Source organism: Dama dama, chromosome 5, assembly GCF_033118175.1.
Source record: "Dama dama isolate Ldn47 chromosome 5, ASM3311817v1, whole genome shotgun sequence".
Classification (NCBI taxonomy): Eukaryota; Metazoa; Chordata; class Mammalia; order Artiodactyla; family Cervidae; genus Dama; species Dama dama.
In genome coordinates this window covers 113,558,975-113,573,679 of record NC_083685.1, presented here as the reverse complement: position 1 = coordinate 113,573,679, position 14,705 = coordinate 113,558,975, and the positions used below count along the sequence as shown (strand labels likewise).

General features: G+C 43.3%; 1 long non-coding RNA gene across 1 annotated transcript; it reads right to left on the bottom strand.

The window, feature by feature from the left end:
• Positions 1–1,939: 1,939 nt before the first annotated feature.
• LOC133057563 (uncharacterized) lies at positions 1,940–14,599 on the bottom strand. The gene is made up of 3 exons (XR_009693047.1): positions 12,996–14,599; positions 10,778–11,017; positions 1,940–6,786 (listed from the first exon to the last, which is right to left on the bottom strand). It is a non-coding gene; the product is annotated as an uncharacterized LOC133057563 (long non-coding RNA).
• Positions 14,600–14,705: the final 106 nt, after the last annotated feature.

Sequence of the window (14,705 nt, the reverse complement as noted above, 5' to 3'; positions counted from 1 at the left end):
GATCCAAAAATATTCCCCATTCCAAGGAGCAACTAAGCCTGCGCACCGCAACTATTGAGCCTGTGCTCTAGAGCCCGGAAACCGTGACTACTGAGCCCATGCGCCCTGGAGTCTGTGCTCGGCAACAAGAGAAGCCACTGCAATGAGAAGCCTGCACGCTGCAATCAGAGAGTAGCCCCAACTCGCCACAACTACGGAAAAGCCTGAGCAGCCATGAAGACCCAGCACAGCCAAAAATAAATAAATAAAATTATTTTTTAAAAGCGAACAAGAAATAAAGATTTTCTCGGACAAACAAAAAGGGGGGGAATTTGTTGTTAGTAGACCTATCTTGTAAGACGTGTTAAAAGAAGTTCAGCAGAGAAAAGGAAAATGGTAACTCAGAAATTCAGATCTACGTAAAGAAAGGAAGAGGACTGGAGAAGAAATAAGTGAATGTAAAAGGAAAACATTTATTTTTCTTATTTTTTTTAGAAAAATTATTTTTCTCATTCTTAAATAACCTAACAGTTTGTTCAAAATAATAATAGAAACAATGTATTTGACTATGTATGCTTGTGTGTGTGTGTGTTAGTCGCTAAGTCCTGTCTGACTCTTTGCGACTCCACGGACAGTAGCCCACCAGGCTTCTCTGGCTGTGGAATTCTCTAGGCAAGAATACTGGTGTGGGTTGCCATTCCCTCCTTCAAGGGATCTTCCCACCTGGGGATTGAACCCCGGTCGTATGCTTATATACATATATATGTATGCCTATGTATCAGTGAAATGAATGACATCTATGATAGGAGGGGCAGGAAGAGGCAGGGAGGAATTAGGAATAGTTTGTTATTATGAAGTATTTGTACAACCCATGAAGTGTTATAGTGTTTTTGAAAGTTGTAAATATATAGTGCAAAGTGTAGGGCAACCAACTAAAAACCATAGGGGCAGAAAAGCATAATGATATGCCAAGAAAGGAGAGAAAATGAATTCATATAAAATACTTAAAACCACAAAAGGCAGAAAATGTGTGGAAGAAACAAAGGAACAGAGAACAAAGGTAACAAATAGAAGATAATAACAAATATGAGCACAACTATGTCAATAATCCCCTTAAAGATAAAGATGGTCAGAGAGGGTAAAAAAACAAGACCCAATTATATATTATCTACAAGAATCTCACTTTAAATATTATAAGTACCCATATAGATTCACAGCAAAGGGACGGAGAAAGATATATCATGCTAACACTAATCAACAGAAAAGTGGAGGGAGTTCCTGGTGGTCTAGTGGTTAGGATTCAGTGCTTTCACTTCTGTTGCCCAGGTTCAATCCCTGATTGGGGAACTAAGATCCCACATGCTGCAAAGCATGGCCAAAAAAAAAAGTGAGGATAGATATATTAATTTCAGACAAAGCCAATGTCAGAGCAAGCAAAGTTATCAGGGATAAAAAGGGCATTCAGTTCAGTTCAGTCACTCAGTCGTGCCTGACTCTTTGCGACCCCCTGAACTGCAGCATGCCAGGCCTCCCTGTCCATCACCAACTCCCAGAGTCCACCCAAACCCATGTCCATTGAGTCGATGATGCTATCCAACCATCTCATCCTCTGTCGTCCCCTTCTCCTGCCCTCAATCTTTCCCAGCATCAGGGTCTTTTCAAATGAGTTATCTCTTTGTATCAGGTGCCCAAAGTACTGGAGTTTCAGCTTCAACATCACGCTTTCCAATGAACACCCAGGATTGATCTCTTTTAGGATGGACTGGTTGGATCTCCTTGCAGTCCAAGGGACTCTCAAGAGTCTTCTCCAACACCGTTCTTCTCCAAACACAGTTTAAAAGCATCAATTCTTCTGCACTCAGCTTTCTTTATAGTCCAACTCTTACATCCATACATGACCACTGGAAAAACCATAGCCTTGACTAGATGGACCTTTGTTGGCAAAGTAATGTCTCTGCTTTTTAATATGCTGTCTAGGTTGGTCATAACTTTCCTTCCAAGGAGTAAGCATCTTTTAATTTCATGGCTGCAATCACCATCTGCAGTGATTTTGGAGCCCAGAAAAATAAAGTCAGCCACTGTTTCCACTGTTTCCCCATCTATTTGCCATGAAGTGATGGGACCAGATGCCATGATCTTAGTTTTCTGGATGTTGAGCTTTCAGCCAACTTTTTCACTCTCCTTTTTCACTTTCATCAAGAGGCTCTTTAGTTCTTCTTCACTTTCTGCCATAAGGGTGGTGTCATCTGCATAGCTGAGGTTATGATATTTCTCCCGGCAATCTTGATTCCAGCTTGTGCTTCCTCCAGCCCAGCGTTTCTCATGATGTACTCTGCCTATAAGTTAAATAAGCAGGGTGACAATATACAGCCTTGACGTATTCCTTTTCCTATTTGGAACCAGTCTGTTGTCCCATGTCCAGTTCTAACTGTTGCTTAATACTCCAAGAAGATGTTTTTTAAAAAAAAAAAAAAAACACTTATTTAGCTGTAGCAGGTCTTAGTTGCCAAGTTGCCCCATGGCATATGGGATCTTAGTTCCCCGACCAGGGATTGAACCTGCGTCCCCTGCGTTGCAAGGTAGATTCTTAACCACTGGACCACCAGGGAAGTACCCAACCATCCTTCACTTGTATGGGCCTAGCAACAGTGTCAAAATACATGCGGCAAAAACTGATAGATCTGCAAAGAGAAATAGATGACTCCACTGTAACAGTTGGAGACTCTAACACTTCTCTATCAGAAATGGACAGATCCAGCAGGCAGTAAGGACATAGTTGAACTCAACCACACTGTAAATAAACTGTATATGATTGACATCTATAGACTACTTATCCAACAACACATTGGTCTCAAACTCACACATGGAACAATCACCAAGGTATACCATATTTGGGGCCATAAAGCACACTTTAGTAAGTTTAGAGGATTAGAAATCATACAATGTCTACCCTTAGACCACAATGGAATGAAACTCGAAATCAACAACAGAAAGATAGCTGGAAAATTCCCAACTACTTGGAGACAGAGCAGCATATTTCTAGTAATACATGGGACAAAGGAGAAATTTCAAGAGAAATTTTCAAATATTTTGAAATAAATGAAAACAAAAACAACTTATCCAAATTTGTAGGATTTAGCAAAACCATTGCTCAAATTTATATTAACAAATGAAGATAGTATTAGAAAGAAGAAAGATCTAAAATCAATAATCTAAATTTCCACTTTAGGAAACAAGAACAAAAAGGGCAAACTAAATCCAAATTCAACAAAAGAAAAGAAACAGTAGAAAAGAATAGGAGCCAAAATCAATGACGTTGAAAATAGGAAGTCAACAGAGAAAATCAACAAAACCAAAAGCTGGTTCTTTGAAAAAGATCCATAAAATTGATAAACGTCTAGCCAGAGTAACTAAGGAAAAAAAGAGAAGAGAAGACACAAATTACTAATATCAGGACTTGTCTGGTGGTACAGCAGATAGGAGTCTGCCTGCCAATCCAGGGGACACAGGGGCTTCGATCCCTGGTCTGGAAAGATTCCACATGCCGCACAGAAACTAAAGCCCGTGGGCCACAAATACCAAGCTCACGTGCTGTAACTGCGGAAGCCCCTACACCTAGAGCCTGTGCTTCGGAACAAGAGACGCCACCAAATGAGAAGCCTATGTATCGCAACGAAGAGCAACCCATACTCATCACAACCAGAGACCGCCCACCTGCAGCAATGGAGACGCCACTGACAATAAATAACTTCTTAAAAACTGCTAATACCAGAAATGAAAGAGGGGACAACAGTACAGCTCCCATGAACATTAAAAGGATAATACAAGAACATCATAAATGGCTTTATGCCCACAAATTTGATAACCTAGATGAAATAGACCAATTCCTTAAAAGATACAATCTGCCAAAATTCACACAAGAAGAAATCTGAATAGGTCTTTTATCTGTGAACGAAATTGAATCAATCGTTAGTAACCTTCCAAAACAACAAGCAACAACCTTCCAAAACAACAAGGCCCAGATGGGTTCATTACTGATGTCTACCAAATGTTGAAAAAAGAAATTTTAACAATTCTCTGGTCTCTTCGAGAAGATAGAAGTGGAGGGAATACAGTCAGCTCTCTGTATCCCCAGGTTCCACACCTACAGATTTCAATTAACTGTGAATTGAAAATAATCCAAAAAATAATTTTCCAGAAATCTCCAAAAATCAAAATTTGAATTTGCCGTGTGCCAGCAACTATTTCTATTGCATTTACAATGCATTTTCAACCATTTCCATAGCATCTACATTGTATTAGGTATTATAAGCAATCTACAGGTGATTTAAAGTATGTTGTTGTGGAGAAGGCAATGGCAACCCACTCCAGTACTCTTGCCTGGAAAACCCCATGGACGGAGGGGCCTGGTAGGCCATAGCCCACGGCGTCGCAAAGAGTTGGACACGACTGGGCGACTTTGCTTGCTTGCTTGTTGTTTAATCAGTAAGTCGTGTCCCACTCTTTTGTGACCCCATGGACTGTAGCCCGCCAGGCTCCTCTGTCCATGGGATTTCCCAGGCAAGAATACTGGAGTGGGTTGCCATTTCCTTCTCCAGGGCATCTTCCCGACCCAGGGGTTGAACTCAAGTCTCCTGCATTGGCAGGTGAATTCTTTACACCAAGCCATCAGGAAAGCTCATTTTAAAGTATATTGGAGGGTATATTCATACATAGGTTTTATACAAATACTAAGCCATTTTATACAAGGGACTTGGGCATCTGTGGACTTTTATATCTGTGGGGGTCTTGGAACCAATCCCCTGTGGATACCAAGGGACAACGTACTTCCTAACTCAGTCTATGAGATCCTAATACCAAAACCAAAGACATTACAAGAAAGAAAGAAAAAACCCTACAGATCAATATCTCTCATGAATATAGATGCAAAAATTCTCAACAAAATATTAGCTAATCAAATTCAACAATGTATAGAGCTTCTCTGGTGGTTCAGTGGTAAAGAATTCATCTGCCAATGCAGGGGACACAGGTTCAATCCTTGCTCCAGGAAGATCCCACCACATGCTACAGAGCAACTAAGCCTGTGCACAACCATTGAGCCTGTCTGTGCTCTAGAGTTTGGGAGCCACAACTACCAAGCCCACGCACTGCAACGACTGAATCTCAAGCACTCTAGAGCCCATGCTCCACAATAAGAGAAGCCACCACAATGCGAAGCCTGCACACCGCAACTAGAGAATAGCTCTCCACTTGCTGCAACTAGAGAAAATCAACGAAGACCCAGCACAGCCAAAAAAAAAAAAAGAATTCAGCAATGTATAAAAGAACTATACACACAACCAAGTGGGATTTATTGCAGATATGCAAGGATGGTTCAACATTTGAAAATCAATTAATGTAATTCATCACATTAATGGGCAAAAATCACATGGTAACATCAATAGAGGCAGAAAAAGCATTTGACAAAATTCAATACCCATGCATCATAAAAACTCTCAGCTTACTAGGAATAGAGTGTACTCCTCAATTTGATAAAGAACATCAACAAAAAAGGTACAGCTAACATACTTAATGGTCAGTATCTTGACGCTTTCCCATTTAGATTAGGAACAAGGTAGGTATGTCCCTTCTCACTACTGCCTTTCAACATCATACATAGAAATCCTCAAAAAGGAGAAGAGAAAAAGAAAAGGAAAAGAAAGATTAGGAAGTAAGAAACACAGATTAGGAGGGAGGAAGTAAAACTATCTCTGTTTGCAGATGACACAATCATCTATGTAAACAATCTGAAAGAACCAACAAAAAACACTCCTGGAATTGATAAATGATTATAGAAAGGTTGCAGGATACAAGGTTAATATACAGAGGTCAATTGCTTTCCTATATACCAGTAATGAACAAGAGGAACTGTAAATAAAAATCAGTGTTATTTATATTAGCACTCAAAAAGAATGAAATACATTAAGTATTCATATAAATCTAACAAAATATGTATAAGAACTATATGAGGAAAACTGCAAAACTCTGATGAAAGATATCAAAGAACTAAATAAATGGAGAAATACCCATGTTCGTGACTAGGAAAACTTAATATTGTTAAGATATCAATTCTTGCTATTTTCATCTATAGATTCAAAGCAATCCGAACCAAAATCCCATCAAGTTATTTTGTGGATATGCGTGTATGTGTGTGTGCTGTGCTATGCTCAGTCATGTTAGACTCTTTGCGACCCCATGGACTATAGCCTGCCAGGCTTCTCCATCCACGGAATTTTCCAGGCAAGAATAGTGGAGTGGGTTGCCATTTCCTACTCCAGGAGATCTTCCCAGCCCAGGGATCGAACCCATGTCTCTTGCATCTCCTGCATTGGCAGGTAGATCTTTACCACTGCACCATCTGGGTCAACAAACTATTCTAAAGTTTATATGGAGAGACAAAATACCCAGAATAACCAATACAATATTGAAGAAGAAGAAGAAAGTTCAAGGACAGATAGTACTCCAGTTTAAGATGTATATAAAGTTACAGTAATCAAGACAATGTGGTATGGTTGAAAGAATAGACAAATAGATCAATGGAATATAATACAGACACCAGAAATAGACCCACATATATATAAATCAACTGATTTTAGACAAAGGAGCAAGGCAATACAAAATGGCAAAGATTGTCTTTTCAACAAATGGTGTGTGGAATTCCCTGGTGGTCCAGTGGTGGTTAGGCCGGGTGCTTTCATTGCTGCGTGCAGGGGGTTCAATCCCTGATTTGGGGACTAAGATCCCACAAGCTGCATGGAAAAGCCTCTCCTGCAAAAAAAAAAAAAAAAAAAAATGGCGCTGAAACAACTGGACATCAACATGCAAAAACTTCAAAAATCAATCTAGACATGGATCTTATATCCTTTACAAAAAAACTAACCCCAAATGGATCACAGACCTAAATCTAAATCACAAAACCATAAAACTATATATCTTCTATGTGTAGAAGATAACATAGGAGAAAACCTAGGTGACCCTGGGTATACTGGTGGTTTTTTAGGTATTGTATAACACCAAGGGCATGAAAAGACATCATTAATAAACTGGAATTTATTAAAGTAAAAAACTTCTGAGAAAGACAAGGTCAGAATGAGAAGACAAGCCACAAACTGGGAGAAAATACTTGCAAAAGACACATCTGATAAAGAACTGTTAGCCAAAATATATAAAGAACTCTTAAAATTCAACAATGAGAAAACAAACAGGGCAGTTCAATCTCTGGTCAGGGAACTAGGGTCCTGCATGCCCTGTGGCACGGTCAAAAAAGAAAATGAAAGGAAAACAAACTGATTTTAAAAATGGGAAAAAGATCTGAACAGACATCTCACCAAAAAAAAATATTCAGAGGGCAACTAGGCATATGAGAAGATATCCAACGTCATGTCATTAAGGAATTTCAAATTAAAACAATGAGATTAAAACAAAGAAAACACTTCTTAAAATGATCAAAATCCAAATAATGACAACATTATTTGGCAATATCTAATAATGTCCAATATATTTATACCCTATGATAAAGGAAATCTACTCCTAGAAATCTACAGGAAAAATGAATTCATATATCTACCAAAAGATATGCACAAGAACATTTGAAACTTTTACTCATAGTAGTCAAAGACTACTAATCATGAAGATTAGAAAGAATAAGTTGTGGTATACTTATACAATGGAATGGGCTTCCCAGGTGGCACTAGGGGTAAAGAATCCATCTGTAAACGCAGGTGACATAAGAGACAAGGGTCGGTCAGGAAGATCCCCTGGAGGAAGGCATGGCAACCCACTCCAGTATTCTTGCCTGGAGAATCCCATGGACAAAGGAGCTTGGTGGACTACAGCCCATGGGGTCACAAAGAATCAGACAGGACAGAAGTGACAGCATGCACGTATGCATACAATCCAATTTTCTGTTGATGGAGGGGGCTGTGTTCCCTCCCTGTTGTTTAACCTGAGGCCAAACCAAGGTGGAGGTAATGAAGATAACGGCGACCTCCTTCAAAAGGTCTCATGCACGCACTGCCGCATCCAGGGCCTCCAACCTTGCAGCAGGCCACCATCGACCCACACCTCCGCCGGAGACTCCTGGACACTCACAGGCAAGCCTGGGTCAGCCTCTTGTGGGGTCACTGCTCCTTTCTCCTGAGTTCTGGAGCGCACAAGGTTCTGTTTGTGCCCTCCCAAGAGTCTTGTTTCCCCAGTCCTGTGTAAGTTCTGGCAGCTCTATGGTGGGGTTAATGGCAACCTCCTCCAAGAGGACTTACGCCATACCCAGGTCTGCTGCACCCAGAGCCCCTGCCCTTGCGGCAGGCCACTGCTGACCTGTACCTCCAAGGAGACTCTCAAACACAGTTCTGGCTCAGTCTCTGTGGGGTCTCCGGGTCCTGGTACGCAGAAGGTTTGTTGGAGCCCCCTGAGCATCTCTGGCTGGTAAGGGGTTTGATTCCAAACATGATTTCGCCCCTCCTACCATCTTGCTGGGGCTTCTCCTTTGCTCTTGGATGTGGGGTATCTTTTTTTGATGGGATCCAACATTCTCCAGTCAACAGTTGTTCAGCAGCGAGTTGTAGTTTGGGAGTTCTCGCAGGAGACTCCTCCATTTTACGCCACACATGCACCTCGTTATCAAAAGTCGCCTTCTCCTTGCTCCTCTTTCCCTCACTGTGATCCGATCTGGAGATGGAGGAGCAGCAGCAGGCAGAGGAACAGCAGCAGCACCAAGGGGCAGGAGACACCAGCGGGGGAAGGGGGGGTCATGGGGGCAGCGGCTCAGGGGCCCCACCATGGTAGATGCCTCACCCGGAACAGTGCCTCCCACAGCCGGAAACCCTGCTGAAACAAAATTCTCCAAGCCAGCCTTCAGCAGTATGTGAATCATGAACTTCCAGATGTTCAAGTTGGATTTAGAAAAGGCAGAGGAACCAGAGATCAAATTGCCAACATCCATCAGATCATTGAAAAAGCAAGAGAGTTCCAGAAAAACATCTACTTCTGCTTTATTGACTACGCCAAAGCCTTTGACTGTGTGGATCACAACAAACCGTGGAAAATTCTTAAAGAGATGGGAATACCAGACCACCTGATCTGCCTCCTGCGAAATCTGTATGCAAGTCAAGAAGCAACAGTTAGAACTTGACATAGAACAGACTGATTCCAAATCAGGAAAGAGTACGTCACGGCTGTATATTGTCACCCTGCTTATTTAACTTATATGCAGAGTACATCATCGAAATGCCAGATTGGATGAAGCACAAGCTGGAATCAAGATTGCTGGGAAAAATATCAATAACCTCAGATATGCAGATGACACCACCCTTATGGCAGAAAGGGAAGAAGAACTAAAGAGCCTCTTGATGAAAGTGAAAGAGGAGAGTGAAAAAGTTGGCTTAAAACTCAACATTCAGAAAACTAAGATCATGGCATCTGGTCCCATCAGTTCAGTTCAGTCGTGTCCGACTCTTGCAACCCCATGAACCTCAGCATGCCAGGCCTCCCTGTCCATCACCAACTTCCGGAGTCCACCCAAACCCACGTCCATCAAGTCGGTGATGCCATCCAACCATCTCATCCTCTGTCGTCCCCTTCTCCTCCTGCCCTCAATCTTTCCCAGCATCAGGGTCTTTTCAAATGAGTCAGCTCTCCGCATCAGGTGGCCAAAGTATTGGAGTTTCAGCTTCAACATCACTCCTTCCAATGAACACCCAGGATTGATCTCCTTTAGGATGGACTGGTTGGATCTCCTTGCAGTCCAAGGGACTCTCAAGAGTCTTCTCCAACACCACAGTTCAAAAGCATCAATTCTTCAGCACTCAGATTTCTTTATGGTCCAACTCTCACATCCATACATGACCACTGGAAAAACCATAGCCTTGACTAGATGGACCTTTGTTGGCAAAGTAAAGTCTCTGCTTTTTAATATGCTGTCTAGGTTGGTCATAACTTTCCTTCCAAGGCATAAGCGTCTTTTAATTTCACGGCTGCAATCACCATCTGCAGTGATTTTGGAGCCCAGAAAAATAAAGTCAGCCACTGTTTCCACTGTTTCCCCATCTATTTGCCATGAAGTGATGGGACTGGATGCCATGATCTTAGTCTTCTGAATGTTGAGCTTTAAGCCAACATCTCCTCTTACACTTTCATCAAGAGGCTCTTTAGTTCTTCTTCACTTTCTGCCATAAGGGTGGTGTCATCTGCATATCTGAGGTTATTGATATTTCTCCTGGCAATCTTGATTCCAGCTTGTGCTTCCTCCAGCCCAGCGTTTCTCATAATGTACTCTGCATATAAGTTAAATAAGCAGGGTGACAATATACAGCCTTGACGTATTCCTTTTCCTATTTGGAATCAGACTGTTGTTCCATGTCCAGTTCTAACTGTTGCTTCCTGACCTGCATACAGGTTTCTCAAGAGGCAGGTCAGGTGATCTGGTATGCCCATCTCTTTCAGAATTTTCCACAGTTTATTGTGATCCACACAGTCAAAGGCTCTGGCATAGTCGATAAAGCAGAAATAGATTTTTTTCTGGAACTCTCTTGCTTTTTCATCTGCTTTTTCAATCCAGCAGATGTCGACAATTTGATCTCTGGTTCCTCTGCCTTTTCTAAAACCAGCTTGAAGATCTGAAAGTTCACGGTTCACATATTGCTGAAGCCTGGCTTGGAGAATTTTGAGCATTACTTTACTAGTGTGTGAGATGAGTGCAATTGTGGGGCAGTTTGAGCATTCTTTGGCATTGCCTTTCTTTGGGATTGGAATGAAAACTGACCTTTTCCAGTCCTGTGGCCACTGCTGAGTTCTCCAAATTTGCTGACATATTGAGTGCAGCACTTTCACAGCATCATCTTTTAGGACTTGAAATAGCTCAATTGGAATTCCATCACCTCTACCTCCAAATCCATCGTAGTGATGCTTCCTAAGGCCCATCTGACTTCAAATTCCAGGATGTCTGGCTCTAGGTGAGTGTGAGTGATCTCACCTTCGTGATTATCTGGGTCCCATCAATTCACTGCAAATAGATGGGGAGACAATGGAAACAGTGACAGACTTTATTTTTTGGGGCTCCAAAATCACTGCAGATGGTAAGTGCAGCCATGAAATTAAAAGAAGCTTGCTCCTTGGAAGAAAAGTTATGACCAACTTAGACAGCATACTAAAAAGTGGAGACATTACTTTGCCAACAAAGGTCCATGTAGTCAAATCTATGGTTTTTCCAGTAGTCATGTACAGATGTGAGATTTGGACTATAAAGAAAGCTGAGTGCCAAAGAATTGATGCTTTTGAACTGTGGTGTTGGAAAAAACTCTTTGAGAGTCCCTTGGACTGCAAGGAGATCCAACCTAAAGGAAATCAGTCCTGAGTATTCATTGGAAGGACTGATGCTGAAGCTGAAACTCCAACACTTTCCTAATGCAAAGAACTGACTCATTGGAAAAGACCCTGATGCTGGGAAAGACTGAAGGCGGGAGGAGAAGGGGATTACAAAGCACGAGATAGTTTGTTGGATGGCATCACCAACTTGATGGACATGAGTTTGAGTAAGCTCTGAGAGTTGGTGATGGACAGGGAAGTCTGGCACGCTGCAGTCCATGGGGTTGCAAAGAGTCGGACATGACTGAGCGACTGAACTGACTGATGCATACAATGGAATACTACTGTATGGCAATGAAAAGGCATGAACCACTACTACGTGCAACATCATAAATTAATCTCAGACACAATGGTGAGTGAAAGAGGCCAGATGTATAAATATATATACTGAATGATTCCATGTATATGAACTCCAAAAACAGACTAAACTTATGGCAATAGCTCAGAGTATTAGTGACATTTGGAGGGGAATACTTACTTTGAGAGAGCTTGCTCAATGCTAGAAATATTCAATATCCTGATCTGGGTGGTAGTTACATTATATATATGTGTGTATGTATGTATATATATATATGTATATGTGCGTATGCATGTGTATATATATACACATGTTACATATATACTATGTATACATATGTAAAAACGCATCAAGTTGTATTCTTTAAGATGTGTGCAGTTTACTATCTGACAGTTATACCTCAATTAAGAAAGAAAAAAATAAAAGAGGACAGTAACTTCCTCACACTCAAATAAGAAGCAGCAGCTTTATGTCACTATCTTTAAAAAAAAAAAAGAAAACAGAACATTTCCAAATACACATTATGATACATAACTTTGAAAACAGTATGTTCATCTGTATACCATCTAAAATTATTCCATGTACACTAGGAATTGAAGTGTCACACTTTGGTTAATGCATTCCAGGCACAGCAGGGATTTTATATGAACTAGTGCTGGGATACTGGCAACCCAGGGAAAGCCTGGGGCCAAGTGGAGAATGTGTAGCTAGGATTATGCCTTGTCACCAGCCTGGCTGGGGCTGTGGAATGCCGAGGCTCTGCTTGGAGGCACAGGGCAGAAAAATGGGAGCAAGGGGGTAATGAATTGGGAGGGGGGGCGTAGGTAGGTTCCCTTATGCTCTGGGCCGATAGCCCATAGCTCTTGGGCCCATAGCCCAAGTCTAGACTCCTGACCTCACCAGAGATGCAGTAGATGTAAAACAAGCCAGTCAGTTTCCAAGTGGGAAGAGTGCCAGCCATGATTTTTGCTGCCCAAGGAACGAAAAATCAATAATAATCATTCTTATGATTCATGTTCACCCTGTTTTATTCCAAAACACTTTACCGAAAGGCTCCCTGGCTTAGCCAAGAAGTTCAGGGCCAGGAGCCAGGACACCTGGACACTAGATCTGTGTGGAAGACTTGGAACTTTCTTGGGGTCTAAGTTTCTCCCATTGTAAATGTTGCAAGTGACATTGTGGAGTATTTTACAGTTTTACATACATCATCTTACTCAACCCTCAAACCCTGGCGAGAAAAGCAGAGAACATAGGACTGCTATTCTAATTTTACAGACAAGAAAACTGGGATCAGATGAAGAGATTTAATCAAACTCACACTGTTTAGGTGGGAAAGCCCAGAGGCTGGGAACCTGGGACTTCTGACTCCAAACTCTTTGCTGTTTTGAAGTCAAAACAGGAAAGTCATTCCCTGCAGGTTTTAAGTTGGAGAAGGAAATGGCAACCCACTCCAGTGTTCTTGCCTGGAGAATCCCAGGGACGAGGAGCCTGGTGGGCTGCCGTCTATGGGGTCGCGTAGAGTCGGACACGACTGAAGCGACTTAGCAGCAGCAGCAGCAGGTTCTAAGTACAGTGTGACACGTCTTGGTACTTCACAAAATGCCCTCTGTAAGGTTTCAAGGGCAGAATTGGGTTTGTGGGGAGGGGGAGGGGGGAATAAAAAATAATACCAAATGATGAATCAAAAGTAAAGACAGGGCTTGCGATGAGAGGCCCTGAAGCTTAAGCTTCATGAGCAACAAGGTAAATCGGCCCCTCCTACCCACTAAAAAATCCAGACACACCAGATCTTGACAAGATTTTCCTCCTGGCTTGTGAAACGTGGCAGATGTGGGCTGTGGAAGTCCTGGGAAAGGACTCTCAGTTCTCCCAGGAAATAAGAGAAATTACAGCTGCAGCGAGGCCGTGGTGTGCGGATGGAGAAGGCTGTGTGACAGGGGAAGAGTCCAAAGGGGTCGGCGGCCCAGCTGGCAGTGCTGCTGTGGTAGACTGGCATCCCTGGAGCCGGGGGCGATGGCGCCGCCCCGGAGCGATGGCCCAAACCGTAGGCTCGCCTGATGGAAGCAGGCGTTCTTCAGACTGTCTTCGGGCTTCCTGCGTCCAGATAAACCTTTCTCGGTGGAGAGGCAGAGACAGACAACCGCAGCCGACGGCAGTGGGAGAGTACACGGTGGTCGCGCCCAGGCCGTTCGATCTCCGGCCCGCAGGATGGTGGAGACCGAAGGCCTACGGGGAGGCTGCCCCGCTGCGGCTCTGGCGGCGAGGCCAGGGTGCCAGGCTCCCCTCGCGGCTCCCCGCCGCCGCCGGGGGGAGGAGGGGCAGGGGGGGCAGCGCCCGCGGCCTGCTTTCCCAGGGCTGGCCAAGCCTTTTTGACAAGCTGATAGCGTGCCGGGGATTGGCTGGTCCGGGCGTGACGCCGGTTAACAACAAAGGTGGAGTTGGAAGAAATTAGATTAAAGGAGAGGGGGGGAAAAAATTAAAGGGGGAGCAGGCTGGGGGACTGGAGGCAGAGACCGAAGGGGAGATGCGCGAAACGCGGTCTCGCGGCTCCGATTCGCCCCGGAATCCCCTTCGCCTAAACCCACCGGGATTTTTGCTCTCAACCCAGACTCCCGCGGCCCAGCTACCGACGCGGGGGTGGGACGGATGGTTACTGCTTCTTGAAAAATGCCCCCAACTCACCCTGACACCCCCTTGCTATGGCCCAGGGGGAGAACTCTTTGCTCGGACTCCTCGGATCCTAAACTCGGAGGAGGTGAGGGGCATTGAGAATAGCGAGAGGTTCGCTCTAAAACCCGGAAGGCCCTCGCGGGGCACCGAGAACGGACGAGGCGGGGCACTCCCCCGGTTTTCCAATGTGTTGCAAACCTAAGAGCTTTTCTTGCTTGCTTTGTTTTTTTTTTTTTTTTGTAACACCCTTCCCCCCTTTTCTCTCCCCCCCACCCTGCTTTGGCTCCAGGGTTGCAAAAGCAAAGAGCAATAAAAAAAAAAAAAAAAAAGAAAGAAAGAAAGAAACCCGCGCATACAC